The sequence below is a fragment of the Cibotium barometz genome, chromosome 59 (assembly GCF_041138505.1).
Source record: "Cibotium barometz isolate CiBa-2024 chromosome 59, ASM4113850v1, whole genome shotgun sequence".
NCBI classification, from domain to species: domain Eukaryota; kingdom Viridiplantae; phylum Streptophyta; class Polypodiopsida; order Cyatheales; family Cibotiaceae; genus Cibotium; species Cibotium barometz.
This window is the reverse complement of record NC_141104.1, coordinates 27,975,260-27,998,362: the sequence shown is the minus strand read 5'-3', so window position 1 is coordinate 27,998,362 and position 23,103 is coordinate 27,975,260. Positions and strand designations below refer to the sequence as shown.

At 45.1% G+C, this 23,103-nt stretch overlaps 1 long non-coding RNA gene across 1 annotated transcript; it reads left to right on the top strand.

Moving 5' to 3' along the window:
* The first annotated feature begins 314 nt into the window (after positions 1-314).
* On the top strand, positions 315-12,858 carry LOC147605669 (uncharacterized). Its single transcript, XR_015265172.1, has 2 exons — positions 315-446; positions 12,370-12,858. It is a non-coding gene; the product is annotated as an uncharacterized LOC147605669 (long non-coding RNA).
* Positions 12,859-23,103: the final 10,245 nt, after the last annotated feature.

Below are 23,103 nucleotides of genomic sequence, written 5' to 3'. Positions count from 1 at the left end.
TGCAATTGGTTATTGAAGTGAGCATGCATGCTGGACTTTGCATTGTGCACCTGCTGTGACCCAGGGCCTAGTCTTTGATCCCCATTGAGCCATAATTTAGAGTCTATTCATGTTTTTAGTGTAATTCATGAACAATTTAAATGCTCTACATTTTTTGAAACACGTTTTGGAAGGCGATGATTACAACTCTTTGAGCTGTTTAACATCGATCTTGGACATGCATGCATGGATGTGCATGGTAGGAGGATGCAGACAAAGCTTGAAGTCTTGTAAGAGCTACTGAGGCAAGGTTCTTGTATCCCGGGAGACCATGTTATGATGTTAATTACTGGCAGGTGGACAAGACTGGAAGCATTCGCACGGGTGACTGGGAAGTGGACAAATTATCCGCAGCACAGCTCCAATATGCTGCAACAGATGCTTTTGCATCTCTTTACCTTTTCCAGGTCAATCTTTGACAAATCTTTCTGCTCAATCCTGCTGAATGTTTGTGTTATAACATGTTGGATGAAAAATGTCTTAAGCAATGTGTCTTTCTCCTTGCACATGCACTACTAGTTCGTTTCGCAGTTCTCTTTCACACCTGAGGTAAATGCAGTTGCATGTTCTTTGATATCTCTGTGCTTAAAACTTGAAGAGTTTGATAGAGTTTTGAGACAAAGCTATTGACCAAGACAATTGAACCATCTAAAACAGAAACCTGGTGACATATATTACTATGGTTGGCAGCCATGCGGCATACATCTATCTCAACAAGACCAAGGTGATTTGTAGGGTTGGAATGAACAAGCATGATTTTGTTCACAAAGATGCCTAAACATATCTGGCTGTAGTTTTATCTGGCTCACGTTTTACGTTGAGGTGGCTCGGCCTAGTAAGGGATATGGTTCCCTTGCACATTGGAGAGAAAATGTTTCCAGTCCTGTTTTCAGAATTCATAATGGGGCCCGAGCTTGACCAAAAGGATTGAGATCTCTCAAATTTAGATTTAAAAATATGGGCTATGATATCAAACTAGGAATGTAGTCAACCTAGTCAGATTTCATAACGTTTGTACTAGGCCTAAAGGCCTACTGTTTTGAGTATTGTGATATCAAACTAGGAATGTAGTCAAATCAAGAACCAGAAGGCTTTATAAGCACTAGTACAAGAGACTTTCATCATGGAGTACATGAGAATATGAAGCATGGATGAAAGGACTGCTTTTCACGAAGTTGCGAGCAAGAGCTAGAGCTTCCCCCGGTGCGCGAACCCGTCGGCCTCCCCCCCAGCGCCGCCCTTGCCTTGCTGCCCCCCCTCCCTGCACTCTCCGCCTTCCGCTTGCCCCATCGCCAGCTTCTGCATTCGTGCACTTGCCGCCCTCCATCGCACTCCCACCTGCCTGCCCTTGTGCTCTTGCCTGCTGCCACCATTAGCCTCGAGTTGCCAGCCTCCCCCCATCTGCCTTTCCTCGTCGCCCTTCTCCCCAAATCCTCCTCTGCCATTGAAACCCCCAGCTGTGCACCGCCATTCCTCCCTCTCCTGTTCCTTCCCTTCTTCCCTTGTCCGCCTGTCAGCTTCTTCTTCCCTTTGGGTTCTTGCATTGGGTTTTTTGCTCTTTTGGCGTTTTTTGTTCTTTCGGAAAACTTTTGGCTTCTCTAGTCTTCCTCCTTCAGGAGGACTCCATGGTAGCCGCTCCGTCCTAAACCTTGGTTTGCAAGACTTCGGGTAGCCACCTGGTACGTAGACACTGGACAGCTCAGAGATCTTTTGCACGTTGACCTCATCGGCGAGCCAGGCAAGATCATTGATAGTCATCCTCTTGGGCATGGATACTACTAGGTGGAGTTTGATTCACCTGCAGCATTGGATAGAGTCATGTAGCTGAGCCTTATCGCATTGCGAATGCCCAGGCCTTCTTTGCGAGGTGGCAACACGGCTTCAACCCAGCATCCGACCCCCTGGCAGGTGTCTCGGGCTCCCCAGTCATCACAGTTTGCTTTTTTGGGGCCTCAGGAAGGAGTACCTTCCACTACTCCTAGTGATTGGTAGAGTTATTGGGAGAGTGATGGAATCCCCCCCACAGCCGCTTCTATTTTGGCTCGGATAGCATGGATTCCCTCTCCACATCTGCATCGCCTCTCTAGAGTCTATTCCTCATGCCATCTCTCTTCCGTGCCTCCGGGGAGATTCTATTTTGCAGAGAGTTGAGTGTTTGACCCTCCTTGGATAGTGCTTCATTTGGCTGTCAGATGGGGCATCTTGCTAGAGCATGCACCTGCCGCCAGTCTTGGCGAATGCCACCTAGGGTCCCTCCCTTCGGTCCTCGTGCAGCTCCTCACGAGGGCAGAGGAGGGCACCTAGCCCTCAGGATTTCGAGCACTAGGCCCCGGCCCTCGAGTATCCTAGGGTAGGAGAGTGTCAGGCTATCGATTCGAGACTGAACCACAGCCAAGCCTCTAGGGCAGAGTGGCGTCGACGACGGGCATGCCAGCCTAGTGGGCCCCAAGAGGATCCGATTTTGTCAGAACTGTTTTGAGCACTTTTTGCATTAGCCCCTAGATGGTGATGCCCCCACATCTCGAGGCCCTACACCAGTCCTCCCTTTTTCGCGACCGTTACCTCATCGTGATCCTTTGATCAATGCCCAGGCACCTCAACTCTCTTTTGGTCCTGTCACACCCCCGGTGGACCTATCTCCTTAGTCGATGTCCCCTCACCCTCCTCTCCCTCCCACCATTTCCCTCCGCCCTCGCCTCGTCCCTCCGTCCCTCCCCCTCCCCCCCCTCCCCCCTCCCCCCCCCCCCACCGCACCCCCCCTCCCCCCCCGTGCCTCTCTTGAGCACACCCACCGGGGTTGCGCCCAATCTGGAGAGGAGAGAGCAGATGAGCTCGGTGCGCTAATTGATACACCATTTCATTGAGCTGGTTGAGATGACCATCGCTGCCTCTCCGGGCAGCCCATGGATTACAACTTCTTTCAATGTTTTCCCGTTGCAGAGGCAAGTATGTTCGAGGAGACGGTGGCTCCCATCTGCATCTGCATTGTGCTATATCACTCCACACTGTCCACCCCAAAGAGTGGAGCGATGATCTTCTCTTTCCTTCTGAGCGCGGCTCCAGGGACGATATGGAGCCCTGAGTCAATGTTTGCCGCCATTCACGGGCAGGCGGTAGAGGTTTCCCACCATTTGCAAGACTTGCGGATTTACTGACATGCTCACTCATTTTTGGCTGCTAGGGATGTAGTTGGGTGGCTCTGGCCACAAGGATTAGGATGGGGAGTTGGTCTTCTCTAGCCTGGGTGTCACATGCACGCTCGTGCCATGGTTAAATCCTTAGCATGAACAGCATAATCCCTGATTAGGACATCAATTATGTCACGTGCAGAAGCTCTTGGAGTCTTCTTTCAGCCCTAAACACCATCCTAGAACAATCTGATGCAGAACGCAAGCAAGAGAGATGGAGGGAAAAGAGAGAGAGAGCTGAGTTTCAATATATTCATATAGTACAAAAAGGTGTATATGTCTTGGCAAGCCTTTGGCTGCCCCTCAAAAGGCGGTAAACACCTAGTCTATGCCTAGTTTAATGATTCTACTCCCTAAATGAGTGAATGCCGGAACAATGAGAAGTGTGCCTTATATGGGCCTTGAAATCCCCTATGGATTGGCGGACCTGTTGTCAGCCAGGTCTTGGACAAATAAATGTCCCCTTGCTGCTGCAGCTGACAGAAGCAAGATCCTCTCATGTGCTCGACAGCCACTTGTCCATCCACAAGTCTTCCCTGCCCATACTAGTAGCACAAGCTTTTGAATCTAGTTCCAAAATTTATTCTTTATCTGTTGCCCTTCAAGGATCAGCCCTGGGAATGCTCGAGCATGCACATGTCTTGCACATGACATCCCCCTTTGCTAAACTTGATGACGAGATTCCAACTTGTGTTCTTGGATGACTGTCATCCTTCCCTTCCTGGCAACCGTTTCATTGAAAACCCTAACCGGTCTCCAAATCTACTCCAAATTTGATGAAGATCTATGCATTTGTTCCATCTTGTCCCCTAGCCCTTCATGCCCCGTCCTTGAACACTTTCTTTGGTCTTCTTTTCCCGAGTATTGAGTTTGGCACCCTCACTCCACCCCTTGGAGGATCATCTACCCATGGAACCGTTCCCTGAAAGCCTTTCCTGCTATGCCCGAAGTGGCATCCGACTCACAGGACTGCCATTTCCCTTGGGCCTTGTGGAACGCCACCAACCAACCTCTTGGGAACTGCTTCCATGGCTTTTGTTACTCTCCCTAGACTGTGCACCTTCATGTGGGATTGAATTAGTGTTTAGCCTTGCTGAGCTTGATGCTATGATACTAATGTCACATGTGGAAGCTCTAGGAGTCTTCTTTTAGCCCTAAACACCATCCTGGAACAACCTGATGCAAAACGCAAGCAAGAGAGATGGAGGGAAGAGAAAGATAACTGAGTTTCAATATATTCATGTAGTATAAAAAGGTGTACATGTCTTGGCAAGCCTTTGGCTGCTCCTCAAAAGGTGGTAAACACCTACTCTATGCCTAGTCTAATGACTCTACTCCCTAAAGGAGTGAACGTGGGAACAATGAGCATGGACCTTGAAATCCCCTATGGACTGGCCGACCTGCTGTCTGCTGTCGGCCAGGTATTGGATAAAAAATGGTCCCCTTGCTGCAGCTTGCAGAAACAAGCTGGCTGATAGCCGCCTGGTCCATCCACGAGTCTTCCTTGCCCATACTAGCAGCACAAGCTCTTGAATCTGGTTCCAAAACTTGTTCTTTATGTGTTGCCCTTCAAGGATCAGCCTTGGGAATGAGCATGAACATGTCTTGCAACACCAAATCTCTCTCTTCTTCTCTCTCCTCTCTCTTAAATCATGTTCAAATCAACATCTTGTTCATAATCAAGCTTAGGGCTGTGGATAAGTACAACGAGGCTTCCACGCAAGCAACATTGGAGGTGCTCCTCTTCGTTTTTCTTCATATCTCGATGGTAGTATCCCTCCCCCCCTCCTACAGATACCTTCACTGTGCCAGGTGGAGTTCAGAGTATGCCTACTCTAGGGCCCGACAAGAGTGGTTTCACATGGAGGGCAAGATTCCTGACCTGTCGGTGAGCCTCTGCCCTAGGATGGATTGTGATTATGCACCATCCAAACCCACGCCCAAATCTCTCAGAGTCGAGGGCAATCCGACAGTTCTGCCTCCCACCACTCTTAGATATGCAGATTGGAACATTGAGGGTTTGGGTAGACGGCAATGCTTGAGGCGGCTTGGGATCCTCAAAGACGAGCTTCACAAAGCCATAGTCAGAGGACCTATTGCTATTCTTTCTTCAAGAGCACCATCTCTCTGAGGATCGCACCCACAGACCAGGGAAGATTCTCTAGGGCTGAAGCCACACCTTCTGGTCCCATGCCTTTGGCTCCTTTGGGATCCAGGGCAAGGTATGCATCTCCGTTTGTGAGCAGCTCTTACCAGCAGCAGTGATTGACTCAAGCACCACAGTCACAAGGAGAGCGCAGTGGGTGATTAGTGGGTTTCCTTAACCTCTACGCTCTAAACACCTGCAGGCAGAGCCACTTTTTGGTGCTCGGTCCGTCAATTCCTCTCACAGGCTGATTTTTGGTAAACGGGTGGTGATTTTAACATGCTAGAGGCAGTTGAGGACAAAGTTGGAGGAGGCACAGACACCATTGAATGCTCGGAGTATTTGGCTTGGGAGGAGCTGATTTTGGCTCTTTGGGGACGGGTTCCATGGCACTTAGTAGAGTTCGGGCATAGCCCAAGGAGTCTGAGCTTCTTGAGATCAAACAAGCAAGGTGCCCCAACCTCTCCAAACTGGATTGTTTTCACATTGATGAGTGGGCTTCTGGGGATGAGGCGGCATGGTTGGCATTTTGGCAGGCACTTCTTTCTCAACCATGCTCGTCATTCTTTCCTTGGAGGAGCCATGGAGCAAGACAGACACTCCAACACTCGCACCCCTGAGTGCCTCATCCAAGACTCTGAAAATTGTAGCAGGATTTCAGGGATTTCGGAGAGTCTTGATTTTCATGTTGGCTCAGCTGCAGGGGCCCTCGATGTAGGACTTAGAGAGATCACCTATAGCCTCTCCAGGAGAGTGCCCCAAATAGCCCGTGGATTGAGGCCCAACAGGCAACATCCCATGCAGAGCTAAGTTTCATTAAGGAGATGAGGGTGGAGTACATATATCATGCTAGAGCTGCCTTCTGGACATACAGGGTCACTGGAGATTTCTTTGAGATCTCAGGTCCACACAGGCGGAGGGATGGCATCCGCAGATTGTGTCGCCTGGATGGATTTATTGTCTCTGATCCCCCTCATGTTCGAGCCATTGCCATAGATTTTAGTTCCCTTCTCTCTAGAGCCCCTCTCTCCGTGCAGGTGATGGACGCGAGGGATTGGATATGGTGCCACATGAGAGAGGTGGTCCCCCCTCGTTTTCCAGACCTTGATGACACCCTTTACCTTTGAGGAGCTGGCGGAGGCTTTGCCAGCACTCCCTTGGGGAAAATGCCATGGGGAGGATGGGTTTACAGTCTATGTTTCTCCGGCACTGGGATCTCATGGAAAGCGGCTTCAAAGCTGCTTTCAAGGAGATTATGGCCACGGGCTCGATGCCAAAGAGGCTGATTGAGGGTTTGATCCATTTGATTCCCAAGGAGGGTGGAGATAGATTGGAAATTTGGTAGTGGAGACCCATCGCCCTCCTAGGGACAGCCTACAAAATTCTAGCCAAGTCCATCAGCCGGTGCTTGCAGCCTTTCTCTCCTTGATTTGATTCATGGCAAATAGACAGGTTTTGTTCAGGATCAGAGTATCCTGAACAACATCTTGACTTTTTGGGAGGCGACACCCTCGGCCTGTCTGAGGCATCAGGACTTGATAGTTCTCCTTCTTGATTTTAAGAAGGCGTACGACAGAATGGATTGGGGCTTTCTGGAGGGGACTATGTGCTGGATGGGCTTTCTAGTGGAGTGGGTGAGCTTTCTAGTGGAGTGGGTGACTGTGGGTCCAAGGTGTATCCGGACTCTACTCTACATCTCACAGTCAGGTGCTCATCCAGGGGGCCCGTGGAGATAGATTCCCCCTTACCCACTTAGTCTGACAAGGCTGCCCTTCGTGTTCTTGTGTGTAGCTGAGGCCATGATCAGTGTCCTCTCCGCCCAAGTGACCGGTCTACAGGGGCTGAGCTTACCTATCCATCCTCAAGAGGAGTTGCTTGACTCAGAGTTTGCCAATGACACAGTAGCATACCTGTTAGGAGATGTGGTGAATTGCTAGAGATTCGCTGATGCAATTGTGCATCTGGCGCACAGGTCGATTGGCATAGGTCATGTGGTTTTTGGGTTGGCTCATCGCTTGCCTTGACTTGGAGGCCAATTGAGGCTTTCCAATGGATCCCGTGAGGCACTCTTGTTTGTTATCTTGGATGCCAAGTTGGCATGGACATTTCCCCGGAGCAACAGCTAGCCCCTCTTCTTCTCAGCATTTGGAGGAAGTTGTTATACTTGGAGTTCAGCCAGGCTTTCCTTAGTTGGTAGAGTTGTGGTGGCGAACCAAGTTCCTCTTGCCAACTTGTGGTACATCACTTCCTACTGTCCTGAGCATGCATTGGCCAGGTTAAGCATTTGATCTGCAACTTCCTTTGGGTTGGTAGTGATGGGAGACCCGTGCGGGCCAAGGTGGCTTGGAGAGTGATCATTCATGCTCGCCATCTACTGCGGGGGGGGGGGGGGGGGGGGTGGGGGTGGTGGGGGTGGGTGGGTGGGTTGGGCAGCATCATTGATCCCTTTGTTTAGAGTCGAGCCGTGCTGGGCAAGTTGATTGTTTGTTGTCTCCTTCCGGGGTGGTGAACCTTGGAAAGACTTTCTTTTAGCCTAGATCTCAGCCCGCACCCCTATTTTGGGTGGTCTTTGGCCACAAAGTCCGAGATGGATCTTCACAGAGATGCGGGCCTGTGGCTTTAGCCCAACGTTGGAGGACAGATTTGCAGCCAGCCTCCTTAGAGCTTGGGACCACCTCAGGTCACCCTATAGTAATCCTCCCCACCTTCAGTCGAGTACCTTCAACAACCCTTGGTATAGAACCCTCTGGTTTGGCTACCCAGTGGCCACATGCTGGAGGGTGCCCGTCTGCACGTATCTTGAGGAGCTGTGAGCATGGGCCAAGCACAATTCCTTGGAGATTGGTTACGTTTTAGACAGCTTCCCCTAGAGGCGCAGTTGAGAAGCCTCGTTGGGATGCGAGGCAAGGACAGACTTAGCCTTGACATTGATTCTTCCATCCCCCCAGAGTGGCTTACCTCGATTCCGGAGCCCCTCCCCTGCAGTGGTTGGGAGTGTTTGCCAACCATGACATACCTTTAGCAGTTCATGGTACGGATGAGAGCTCCGGCCTCCTCACTTATCCTATCGGACCTAATGGTATGTAGGAAATATGAAAGCAAGAGCAAAACTAGAAATGAAACAAAACAAATGAAAGACAAAGAGTTACCTTGAGATGAGTGTAGACAAGACACAAGATTGATACTTTCATTGATGTGACACCTACAATATATAGGTGAGAAGTACAAGATTGAGTAGACTGACTTATGGGATAAATGTAGAGATGCCACATGGCACTAGACTCAAGACACAAAGACTTAAGTGAAGCTAGACTAGAAATAGTACACCTAGTGTGCACTTATTTCCAACACCCTCCTTAAGTGGACACTAGGAGGAAGACAAAAAAAAAGACAAGACTAGAAGATAGACATAAAGACTGATAGACTGAGAGACTAGACATGAGAGACAAAAAGATCCTGAGACACCCCTCCTCAAGTGATATTCTCATATGGGTCCACAAGGGTAGGGACAAGATGGATCTAAAACAAGACACAGTCAGATTGATAGACAGATAGACAGACAACAGATAGATAGACAGACAAGACTAGATAGACAGAAGACTGACTGTAGACAAACAGATGGACCTTGAAGACAACCCCTCCTCAAGGGCAATCGCTGCCTCTTGGGTAGGGACAAGAGAGAGGTCAAAAAAACATAATGAGTAAGACACTAGAACCCCTTGACCTACATCATCGGTGGTCAAAGTGGGAGACAAGAAAGGTGAAGTAATCAGAAAGCCCATTCCTCATCATGTGAGGAATGAACAGCAAGATCTGTTGTTGTAGATGTTGTAGTAACATGTGCTGAGGCAGATGCAGGGGCTGATGTAGAGGTTTTAGAGTAGCAGTCCTTCTCTCAGTGATTATCACGGCCACAAATGGTGCATGGATGAGCCTTGAAGCAGTCCTTCTCCATATGATTAGTTTTTCCACAATGGGGGCAAGGCTTTCTTACCTTAGAACCTCCTTTCTTTGCTAAAAATGCAGTGTCAGTTACCTTTTGTTGTTTTGTTCTTTCCTCTTCTTGGAGAGCATTGATGATACCTTCAAGAGTAGGATTATTGTGATACTTGAAGGTAGTGACAAGAGTAGCATAGGCGTCAGGTAAGCTTTTGAGAAGCACAGCAATAGCAATATCTTCGGAGATGGGGGACTTCACTGATGCAAGCTGAACCATAAGACTGCGAAAATAATTGACATGAGAGGCTATAGTAGCTCCCTCCTGCATATATAGATCAAAGAATGAGATCATAAGTGCAATCTTAGAGTTTTTAGAGCGGGGTCCAAACAGGGTATCCAAAGTGATCCATGCTCGAGAAGCAGACTGTATGTCGGAGATGTGATGAATGTAATCATCTCCAAGACCGAGCAAGATGATAGCATAGGCTTTGTCATTCTTGGCAGTGGGAGCATAAGTGATAACTTGCTCAATGTCGGAATCTTCGGGAGTAGCATGATGAACAACATCCCACAGGCCTTCTTTCATAAGATGGCACTTAATTTTGATTTGCCAAGTATGAAAGTTGGACCCATTGAATTTGTCGATAGACATGAGAGAATGGGTAGAAGATGCCATGTGGGAAGGTCTTACCTCTTGCTAATGATGCAAGGGCAGTGTCTATTCCCTTACAAGAGAGAGTTCAGTTTTGAATTATTTTTGAAGAAAAATAGAACTGAAAATATTGAAGCATACCACTTTGGTTTTTTTCCTCAGGTCTTCCACCCTTTCAGGGGTAACCCGAGAGAGAGAGAAAGAGAGAGAGCTGCGAACAGAGATTTTTGCAAATAGAGAAAGATGTAGTACAGGGCCACGATACCTAGAGAGACCGGAGAGTGAGCAGAGGTGGAGAATTTGTTGCAGAACCTCGGGCAGCTCCTGGAGAAGTGCAGCCTGTTGAAGAAGATGGCGCAGAATTCAGGAGCAGCACGGGGGCCAGGAGCAGGAGCAGATGTCGGGGCAACACAAGTGCTGCTCATCCAGAGAGGGAGGCCGACAGTAGCTGCAGGTATGGAGTGATGCGCAGCCTGTAGAGGGTGAAGCGCAGGCAGCAGCAACTGTAAACAGGCCAACGCAGGCAGCAAAAACTGGCGCAGAAAATGGTGGGCAGATTCCTGAGTGGAATGGCGCAGATCTGGGGCAGCATCAAGCTGGAAATGAACTAGGAAAGGCTGGCTCTGATACCATGTAGGAAATATGAAAGCAAGAGCAAAACTAGAAATGAAACAAAACAAATGAAAGACAAAGAGTTACCTTGAGATGAGTGTAGACAAGACACAAGATTGATACTTTCATTGATGTGACACCTACAATATATAGGTGAGAAGTACAAGATTGAGTAGACTGACTTATGGGATAAATGTAGAGATGCCACATGGCACTAGACTCAAGACACAAAGACTTAAGTGAAACTAGACTAGAAATAGTACACCTAGTGTGCACTTATTTCCAACATGGTAGACTTGTCAGAGCAGAGCTCCCTTCCGAGGATCCCAGCAGATGTACTCTACAGAGAGGATGGGTTCCACGCGCGTGGCTGGCACATCGACTCTCCACTGGCCAAGATGGCCAGAGAGGGCTTTTGGCGGCTATGGTTATGGGGAGGGCCGCCTGCTTATGTGCCTTCAGTGGGATCCAAGAGAGTGGACATGGTAGGATCCCTTTGCCCAAGAGGAGGCCCCCAGCTGTGGCCATCCACATGAGTCCCAACGTCATTGCCTTTAGGATTGCTCCCCCTAGAGCAGCCAGCCTGGGGAGGAGAGCACTACCTCGCTTTTGTCAGGTTGATTATCGCCTCCTTTACGGAGTTGAGGTTGTTCTTGGCCCGTGTCACTGTTTTTTGGTAACTAATAGAAGGATCTATTAGCCAGAAAAAAAAGCAGCAGCAGAAGGCTTTTGACCTCACATTCAGCACACAGGTTTGTTCAAAAGCTTTTTCTTTTGTGATATAGCAGGTCGCCCTCGCTTTCCTTACACCCGATTTGGTAGCCCTAGTGACCGACACCCTTGGAGTGGACCCCGATTGTAGTTTGAGAGGCTCAGGTCTTTTTTGCCCGCTGGCACCATGGTTTCTCTCCGGGGTCCGACCCTTCTGGCTGGAGTAGTACATTTTCTTGTCACCGTCTGCCTTCCTGGACTCCCCGAAAGTATCTGGAGCTACTCCCGATGATCAGGCACACCAACAGACACCCCCCAGGCCCCCCCCCCCCCCCCCCCCCCTGCTTTATCTGCGGCCAGATGGGGCATTTGGCCTGTTCTTGCCCCGACCAGCGTTCACACCCCCCTGCACCCCTTGATGCAGCCTCACCATCCTTACCTTGCCATTGACCTTGACGCAGGCTCACCACCTTTACCTTGCCATTGACATCCTCCCCCACCGCACCCCACCCCCCTCCACAGGTACCTGCACTAGCTGAGGGCTGTCGCCACAGGCATCACTATCTGAGTGGGCTTGGGGCCTGTGTAGTGCCCCCAACAACCCAACCTCAGTCACAGTTGGTTCAGCACCTAGGGAGCAAACGGAGGTTCCAGCATCCCTTCCCTGCCAAAGGTTCGGTATCATTTTGTTTTGTCGCACAATCTAGTAGAGGCACTCTGCCCTTCAGATGACATTCTTTACAGGCATGTGATGACCCTTGTGGATCCTCAGAGCCAGAGGGTCCTTTCTTTAGATGGATGCTAGCCCCACTCTTTGAAGATTGGGAGGTAGGCCCCTAGTGTGGCTTTCTACCTTACTCCGAGAGTGGCCAGCTATGGAGGAAGCGCCCCTCTATGTTGTGTTTCTTTTACTGCTGTAGCAGTGTTTGTACTTTGCCTTCTAGGCATGTCTCTCTCTAACTAATAGAAGAATCTCTTTTTTTTTTTTTGGGGGGGGGGGGGGGGGGGGGGGGGGGAAGTAGGAATGTAGTCAACCAAGCAGTTGTACTTGTATTTAATGTTGTTTTGATGACTTTATACAGGTACTATTGACATTTCCGGACCTTGAGAAGCAAGATGAAAGATCTTGGCCAGGACGAGTCATGTAGGTGGTGGTACTTCAAATGTGGTTGAAGAGCTTGGGAGTGTGAAGCTTGCAGTCAGGCTAACATCAAGGGAAATGCTTGTGCAAGTAATAACTTAATTTATAGAAGGCTTTTAGATAATGTTCATTAATAAGAACGTTATGAGCATGTGCCATGATTTAGCTTATAATAACTGATTCAATTTGGCTACTAAGAAAAAATTTCATGTTAACATCTACACGTGCCAAAGAAAGGAAGAAGATTCAAATGTGGTTGTTATGAGGCACTAGTGCTATGGCAAAATACGTGGCCCCAACATCCAAAAGGGTCTGCATGAAACAAAAATGCTGACCACTTCAATTTAGGCCTTAATAGTGTCCGACCAGGCACATCAAAGCGATTAAAATGTTCTTTATTTTTTGAATTATAATCTTCTCTCTTGGCTATATATATATATATTCATGTATTTATATACGCATAAATATTTATAATACCCCCCCCCCCCCTCCTCCCCCCGCCTCCGCCTCCGCCTCCGCCCCTGCCCCCGACACACACACACACAAAAAAAAAACAACAAACAACACATAGACTTTGCAATAAGTCTTTCATAGACTTTGTTTTTATAATACAACTATTTAAAGTTTCTTTTAAAAAAAAAAAAACAACACAATCATCAAAGATGTGCTATATACATCCATATATTTATATTTATAGAGATACTTGATATTCAGATCTGTATATCAGTCTCTCTCTCTCTCTCTCTCTCTCTGAAAACCATTTTTAAATATTGAAATTTAATGCAGCTTGCTCTCGCTCGCAAATCTCCGCCCTCGCGATTCTCTATAATTCGCTCGTTTCGGCTACACGTTCCCAACTTGCGTTTTTTCCCTTTTCAGACATGCATCTCTACTCTGCATACACTCGACATCCACACGAGCCTCCTCCAACGGCTCCGCCTCCGCCTCCGCACGTTGCGCTTAGAGTCAAGCTCTCAAAATGGCGTCCAGCTTTCCCATAAAGATATGCAGGCAAGACCACAATTGCTCTGGCCATAGAGCAAGCCGACTCTTATCCAGATCATGGAAGTGTCAAATCCAGCCATGCAAGATGGCAAAACACTAAAAACCCAAGGATGGAAAACGTCTTTGGAGATTGTGAGCCAATGCTTGCAAGAAAGTCTTGGACTCCATGCAATGCCAAAGAAGATTGGGAAAGGACTTTGCATGTCATCCACATTGACAACATCTATCATTGAAGATAAGTTGTTTTTTCAGAAAAATGGAGATTGGAAGTATTCCCACAAGGCATCTGCATAAAAATAGACGTTTGAGAGGTAGCTTACAACCCCAGATTAGTTGAAGCCTTTGTTTTCTTATGCATTTTCCATAAAGTATAACATGAGGTTAGGTCTAGGGCAACAATTTGTACACATTATTTGTCGAAATCGCATTGAATTGAAGAGAATTGGTATGACCAATAAGTTGACAATCATGAAGTTTGTCGTGATCATCCAAGGGTGGGATGGGTTCAAAAGGCCACAACAACATAGTAATAGTTTTCCACACTTGCTTGTGATGCAAATCCAAGTTATGTTTTAGACAAGTCCTCATCTGTCACATGACATCCGCCATAGTGTTAACTCCAATGGAAGCTAAAAAATAGGCCTTTCGTGGTTCCTGTACTACAAGTGGTTGAGGAAACACCGAATACCAATGAATCTAAGAGAATTCCTAGTCAGTGCATCTCTACCATGCCACTGAATAGAAGACAAGGCTAATTTCCAATCACGAAGAATATAAGAAGCATAAGGGCATCTCAGAATTTTTCCTTCAAATTTACTAAGCATTGCTTCCAGTGAGAAATGTGCCAATTGCCATAAGCTCTAGTCTTGATGGAACTCTCTCTCACACACAAACACTCACACGGGCATATTTCTCTCTCTCTCTCTCTCTCTCTCTCTCTCTCTCTCTTATTACAATTCAGACTCCATATTCACTTACACATTCGCACATATTTTTCAATGCTCAATAATTTATTTTACAAGTTTTCATTTGAAGCTGCTCCTTCTGAGAACTTTAATGTTCAAGTGACTCAATGTTTAGTTTTATATTGTTACAACAGTTCAATGCTTCATCTTTCCTAATATTATTCAAACTTAATACCCAATGTTTCAATTGTACATGTTGCCCTTAATGTTATTCAACCATTCTTAATCTTTTTTAAACTCCATATGCTAGATTTTAGTGGCATCTATAACATGTATAGAGCCTTATTGACAACTGCCTTTCCACCACTAATACAATTTGTTGTTTGGTGTTGTGTGGTGATAAGTATAGAGACTCTACCTCTAAAGTTGATGCCTGGAGTTTTCCTACTCGACACATCTATCTTGTTTCAAACTTTTCCAAGTATTATATTTTGTCATGACCTGTTTCTCTACATTTGACACTTTGCTCCTCTTCCTTTTATTTTTTAATCCAATTTCTAAGTGGCTACTAGTGGGTTGTAATTTGTTCACTTCTACACACAAAGACACACGCACGCACACACACATTTATGCACATGATTATATCAACTCTTGTGTATGGGTGCGTGTGCATGATTGTACCAATCCTTCCCCTCTCTCTCTCTCTCTCTCTCTCTCTCTCGATGCATGTGCGTACATGCGCAAGTGCATATGAGCTTTGTGTGCACGTGAAGGATTATATCATCTCTCACAAAAAAATGATCCCGTGCATAAACGCGAGAGTGAGAAAGAGAGCTTTTCTTTCCAAACTAAGGGGATTTACACACTTTTGGTATTTGCTAAAATTTAAAAGGAAACTCGTTTTTAAAGGGAGATGTCCCTTTCCCAGGCTCATGGTTTTACTCTAAAGGTTTGCAATCCTTGGTATGATTGTTTTTACCAGATGGAAAATGTTCTTATGTTCATTCACGATGTGCTCTCTACCGATATCCGTTCGACTCCATGATGTCATAACCTAAGAAGATGCATTTTTGGCTTTTGGAATCTAATTTGGTTCTCTGAGCATTTGGAACATGTACATAACATTCACACCCAATAACTTAAAGGTTTCTTACTCGAGTAGGCTTGTAACGGAGTTATCCTTTTGACGGCCTTTATTGCGCTCTTATTAGTAAGAATGTACATAGCCGTGTTAACTATCTCAACTTAAAATAATTTAGGTAGATTCTTGACATTATGTATACTCCTTGCCATCTTAATAATACGTGATTCTTGCGCTCTGTAACACTATGAGCACACTGGTTGCTTTATGCCTCTTTCTTTGCAAAAATCGAAGAATCATCAAACATGAATTCTCCTCGGTCTATTTTAAATTGCTTCAATTTTGTTCTTATCTTAGTTTCAACCAATGTAAGCCATTCCTAACTTTCTAAAAGCTTGAGACTTTTCTTTAAGAAAATACACTTAAATCTTCTTACTATATTATCTATCAATGTGAAAAAATAAGAAGAACCTCCAAGTGTAATTGCACACATCTTTCCACAAAGATCAGCATATACAAGTTGAAGAGGAGCCTTGGCTCTCAAACTGGCCTCGGCTTTTTATCCATCATGTAAGCTTCACATACATCCATCCAGACTATCAAAAATTGATGGTAAATGCTCAACCAGCTTCATACCTTTCTATATCTTTGATAGAGTTTGCATGCTGAGATGCCCATATCTCTCATGCAAAAGTTTGTTGCTACTCAAGTCAATCTAAACTACAAAAGCTCATACAAGTTGTATCTCTAAATGATCTTTGCAACGACTTTACTATTACCATCAAGAATGGTTGTACCATTCTTGTCAAAGTGAACCTGTAAAGACATGGTATGTGATGGCCGAGACATAAAGGAGGTTTCTCTTGATATCTGGAACCCAAAGAACATTCAAAAGAATTTTTATACAACCTTCTTTTGACATAAGTGAAATAGTACCTGAACCTTTTATTAGGCACTTTGCATCATTGCTCACTACCACCATGATGTCAACTCCCATGGACTTTAGGGAGGAATACCAATCCTTATGTGATTGGTCATGTGCCTACTAGAAGCCGCCACTATTGATGATCCAAGAATCATCATATGCTATAATATTAGCCGTCTTATTGCCTTCTTCAAATGAAAACAAACAACACTTGTTCCTTGGTCTTTAGAGTGCCATTCTTGGCATCTGTTTTGTTTTTCCTGCATTCTTTGTCTATATGCCCTTTCTTGTTTTTACAATAAAAGCATTTATCATTTTCTTATAATTTAAAGAGTTAGAATCTTTACCCTTCCTCTTTGTGTTAGCAGAGCCCCACCATTGCGACTATACGTCCTCATCTCCTTATCTTAAAGCAATGAGTTTAACTCCTTGAATTTGTGCATTCTTTGTCTATATGCCCTTTCTTGTTACAATAAAAGCATTTATCATTTATCTTTTAAGTTAAAAGAGTTAGAATCTTTACCCTTATTCTTTGTGTTAGCAAAGCCCCAACATTGCGACTACATCCTCATCTCCTTATCTCCAAGCAATGAGTTGAACTCATTGAATGTGAGAGGAGTAGACTTGATACCAATATTCAAAGATGTAATAAACTATCATACTTAGGTGGCAATACACTTACACAGTGAGAAACGAGCAAGATTTGGGGAGAGCACACTCATGTCGATTATAACCATCTGGTCACAAAGAAACACCTCCACCGTTTCACCTTCATTTAGCTTCTCTTGTTGAAGCTGATTTTTGAGATTTTGAATCTTTGAGGGATTTATGGTCTTGTACTGGCTCTACAATAAGCTCCATGCTTCCGTAGAGCTGTGGAGACATGCTGAACCATGGTTAGCACAATTTCTTCCACACTTGTGATGATGGAATAGAGAACATCTGAATCCCTTTCTCTCCAAGCTTGAACAAGGTTGGCAAAACCAAGTGATATAGGGTTGTCGTCTGCCTGCTGACACGTGATCTTGAAGTAATTTTTTAAGAATAATACAAAACTCACAAATACAACAAGACTAAAACATAGAATTGAATTTAATTTGACAAGATGAGCATAACTTGAAAAAAATAAATAAATAACTGAGTAGACATAACCTTAAAGTGTCGACATCCTCCCAGTTCTTGGGTATTTATGCTTTATTCATAAAAATAGCCCATATGCCAAAAATAGTTGCACGCTTATGCATGGGCTTTCCCTTTACAAAAATGGGGGTTGTTTTTAACCATAAGCTACCCCCTATAATATCATTGCATTACACCTCAACCACAACATATTTGTATCCATATCCTCCTTCTTAACTTCAACCAAGACTCGCACCATAAGTGGGAGGATTGATGGGAAATAGGAAGGGGGGGGGGGCAGTAACAACAAGGATCACCCCAATAGTAGTAGCCCCAAGAGGTGCACTAACACAATGTAATAAGGCCAAACCAATGCAAATAAATAAGTTAATGGCAAAATTGAATGGTAAGTGGGGTTGTATTTTACACTTGGAATTGTTTGATCGAATGTGCAGCACATATAGTTGGCTATAAAACCATGTAAGGGTGAGTGCATTTGACCTCGCCATGGAGGGAAAAGGTGGACATGGGTTCCAATCACTAAAATGTTAGGATAAGGAAAATTTTAAAGCCTTAAAGACAACCTTCACAATTGGGTAATCTTGACAAGGAACATAATGGAATGATGAAACCCTCTAGATCAGCTTTACAATGTAAAATATCTAGAGAAAGAGTTGATTCGTGACTACATCAAATAGAGTGCAATACCTACACTCATGTTGCATGTACAAAGACAAATTCATTGACCAAAACATTTCGAGAAGGAATCCGAGACTCCACATTACATAATGCCTTATACCGCAAAAGGGTGTAAGTCCTTTGAGTCATGTTCTCATAGTGTGATTGAATTTGACATAATGGTTTCATGGGGACATCCTCATGAGAGCACCCTTAAGGAACCCCTCTAGATGCATCCTTTAGAACGGTACCCTTAAAGGTTACTAGGAGCAAAGGAAAAGAACTACATATTGTCACACCATTGAGATAGAAGAGCTTTCTATAGCCTTTTGTAGCAAATGGCCCATCAATGAAGAGTAGGGTTGGGAAGAGACACCCACATGATGTGAGCTAGGGTAGTGTTCCATTTGTTTTGTTGAACGTACTAGCATTGATTGCCTAATATTAAGGCCCATGGAGGGAGGTGTCTGGAGTGCATACTAGTGAATAGGGAACTACCTATTCACTAGTGCATACTAGTGAATAGTCATTTGTTTTGTTATAAACATACTAGCATTGAATGCCCAATATTAAGGCTCATGGAGGGAGGTGTCTAGAGTGCATACTAGTGAATAGGGAACTACCATAATTTGCATTGTAAGTTGTACTACATGCATCCGAATGGGGAACTACGCCTACAAGAATCAATCTCTAAGGTAGCTTGCAAGATTAGGTGGATAACACTTGGCATTACCAAAGCAACACCACTAAAGGCCAAGGCCTTTGCTTGCTAATGCACTTTATCTAGGGTAGCCTATGCCCCAACAAGAAATCTTAAGAGTATCTGATATGCCTATGCGACCTTTAATGTTACCCTTACAACTACCTAATCCTCACATAAGCCCTATGAATCAGCTCACCTTAACTAAAATAAGACAAGGGGATGAGGACATAGACCTTGAGTTAGTGAGGAGAAGCTATTGACTAATTGATATTTTTTTATTGCTTTTTTGGTCAGATTCTCACAATGTGACAATGCTTTATTTTCATAGTGTGAGAATGCAGGTGATTCTCACAATGTAGATCCACCTCGAATTGGCTTTTCGAGTGACCCTTGATAATTCTCACATCTGCATCTCCACTCTCACGACATAAGTATCTTGATAATTGTATTCAAAATATAGCCCAAGGAGCTAATAATATTTGTGCATACAAATAGAGCTTTTCTTTTCCACTTTTACAAAAATACCTCAAGTACTAATGCTTGTTCACACACTAAGTGTAAAATACAAATAGAGCTTTTCTTTTCCACTTTTACAAAAATAACTCAAGTACTAATGCTTGTTCACACACTAAGTGTAACTAAAATTCCACTTTTACAAAAATAACTCAAGTACTAATGCTTGTTCACACACTAAGTGTAAAATAACTAAAATTCCTCAAACACATGTGCTAGTAAAATAGCAACGCCACCCACAAGTGCACATAAATAATATGTGTTGAGATATCGAGCTCGTCTAGTGAGGCGGTGGCCACTGATGACCCGCATGGGGGATAGGTCCCACACTTACACCACTAGCATGGTTGGTGAGATCTTGGGTGATATGCGGCCAGTGGGATGACAGGCTGTGTGACAGCCATTCTAGAGACTGGCATAGTTATAGCGCCAGCTCATTTAGTCGGGTTCACACTATAGAGAACCCGTGTATGTATTGGTTGAGTACCTTTCATATTATGTGTACTCTTATCTTGTATATGGTGTGTTGAGTGTTGAGTAGAGAAGAAGAAGATTTTCAGCCTCTCACCTTGTGTGTTCTCTATTAGGGTTTTGTGAGTGTGTGTGTGTGTGCTTGCAAGAGCTCAAGCTCTCTTCCCCCCTGCATCTTTTCATGGTATCAGAGCCTGGTTCGTGCTAATAAGGGCTGAGCTGCAAGCAAGAGAACCACAGGAAGCGGTACGAGGGTAAGAGCTTCAACTACTCTTCCCTATTTGTGTTGGTGACTACACCCTGTCGGGAGCTCTACGGGAGGCACTGGCAAACGATCTCTGATTGAGGAGCTTTCTTCGCGGGAGTAAAGCTATTGGGCAACTATACAGTTCTATGGACTAAAATTTTCGGGTCGAAAACGCGTTTCGGGCACGTCTGGACCTCCGTTTTTCAGAAAGCAGGCGATTTCGAGCACTGCGGGTAAGTCATCGATTCTCTGCAGAACTCTGTTTTAAGAACTGCAGGAAGACAGATTGACTGTGCAGACACTGTGGGTGCTGCAAAGAGGTCTACAGTTGCCATTGGGTGTATATATGCACATTGAAGTCGCTGGTTGTGACATTTGAGAGTACTACAGTACCACTGTGCAGAAAATACAGCAGTTTGTGCAGAAAAACCAGAGTGCAGTTTCTGGTAAAATTGTGTGTTTGGCAAGATGTCAAATGATGGGATAACTCAGATTGTGGCTGAGAAGCTTGACAAGAATAACTTCCATGCTTGGAGGTTCAGGTTGACGAATTTCCTAATGGGAAAAGGCTACTGGGACTACATAGAAGGTGAGCATGAAGAGGCACCGGAGATACCGGATATAAATCCGACTGCTGTGCAGATGTGAAAGAGTTTAAAGACTGGAACCAAGGAGCCAGGAAGGTTATGTATTGGCTATCCATTAGTATACAGGACACCATGATTGGGCACATTCAGGATGCCAAGTCCCCCAAGGAGGCGTGGGACACCTTGGTAAAGCTTTATGAAACAAATACCAAGGCACGTAAGATACAATTGAAGAATGAACTTCATACTGTGGAGAAAAAGAGCATGTCTGTGAATGACTATGCGCTGAAGATAAAGGGTATTGTGGAATCCCTTGCATCTATTGGTGTGTCAGTAGATGATGATGACAAGGTGGAAGTCTATCTACGTGGTCTCGGGCCACAATACAAGGCGTTTAAGACGTCCAGTCAGACTCGGGAAAACATTCCCAACTTTACAGATTTGGTGTCTATGCTGATTATCGAAGAGAAGAGCTTGGGTGAAGACCAATAGTCTTCACAAAGCAAAAACAGTTCAGAGCAACAAGCCTTCTACACGAGTTCAGGAAGAGGACGAGGTAGAGGAGGCCGTGGGGGTGGACGCGGTCAAGGAGGTGGCCGAACAGGTAATCAGAATTATGGTCAGCACAGCAGAGCAGCAACAACAACAGTCCCAGAATCAACAACAACAACAACAATACGCAGGTGGAAGAGGCAAATTCAGAGGCAGGGCGAGTCAAAGAGGCCGTGGAAAGTGGCAAAGGCAATATAATGATGCACGTGAATGCTATTATTGTGGTAAGCCTGGACATGTGCAGGCAGAATGTTATAAGAAGCAGGCTGACATGCAAAATGGGAAAGTGCAGCAAAACAACTATGCATCCTCAAGCAGAAATAATGAGGATAATGAAAGGTTGTTTGTTATGCAGCATGTCGTGAATGCCATGTCTGAAAATGTTGATGCAGCACAAAAAGATAATGTATGGTATGTGGATTCAGGCGCTTCGAACCACACGACGAGTCGGTTCAAGGAGATGAAAAACCCGGAAAGACCAGGTTTTGTGGAAACAGGGGATGACACTGCTCATCCAATTGCCCACGTTGGAGATGTGCCATTGTCTATGCAGGATGGCAAAGTGAAGTACCTTGCAGATGTACTTCATGTACGAACATAACAAACAATCTGGTTTCAGTTGGCCAGATGATTGAGCAGGGTTTGCAGGTTAGGTTTAACCCTGATGGGTGTTATGTTGAAGATTTCAAAGACAAGTGCAGGTTGGTTGCAAAAGGCAACAGAGTGGACAGAATGTTTACGTTGAATGTAGACATGCCTGAAATGAGTGCTACGATGTTTGCAAATGGTTCAGGAATTGTTGCAGACACAGACATTTGGCATAAAAGGATTGGACATGTAAATGTGCAGAGATTGAAGTCTATGCAGACAAAAGGAATTGTGACAGGGCTGCCAAAATTTAAAGTGGAAGGTATGCAGAAAATATGTGAAGCATGCCAATTTGGGAAGCAAACAAAGCATGTGTTTCCACGTAACAGATATGTGAGCAGAAATGCACTAGATGTTGTGCATTTAGATGTATGGGGTCCTACGAAGACCATATCTATGGGAGGTTGCAGGTATTATGTGACTTTCATTGATGACCACACAAGGAAAGTATGGGTATATTTCATGAAGGAGAAGAGTGAGGTGTTCACTCACTTTCAGAATTTTAGAGCCTTAGCTGAAAAGCAAACAGGGAAATATGTAAAGTGCCTAAGGTCAGATGGAGGGGGAGAGTACTTCTCCAATGAGTTCTCTGAATTTTTGAAGAAGAATGGTATTCGGAGACAGTTTACATGCAGATACACTCCGCAGCAAAATGGAGTTGCTGAGCGAAAAAACAAGCACATTGCTGAGATTGCGCGAGCATTGATGGAAGAGAAGAATATGCCGCATTGCTATTGGGCTGAGGCTGTTTCTACAGTAGTATACATCATGAACAGGACTCCAACTGCAGCCATACATGATGTAACTCCAGAGGAGAGGTTTACTGGCAGAAAACTAGATTTGTCTCATCTGAAAGTTTTTGGATGCATTGCATATGTGCATGTGCCAGATGAGCTGAGAACTAAGCTGGATCCGAAAGCTAAAAAATGTGTGTTTATTGGATATTCCCTTGAGCAAAAGGGATACAGGTGTTATAACCCTGCTACACGTGAGTTGAGGGTAAGCAGGGATGTTGTCTTTGATGGGATGAGCAGCTGGTATGCTGCTGAAAAAGAAGCTGTTGGGGCTGATGTGAGTGGAAGTGTGGTTGCACAGAATGCAGGTCAGCAATCACAGTCTTTGAGTGGACCAGGAGAGTCCTCATCTAGTGGGTCTATTGATAGACCATGGAGTGGCAGGCTGCGTCATAATACCAGTCCTGCAAATGTGATTAGTACATCACGTAAAGGAAAAGAGAAAGT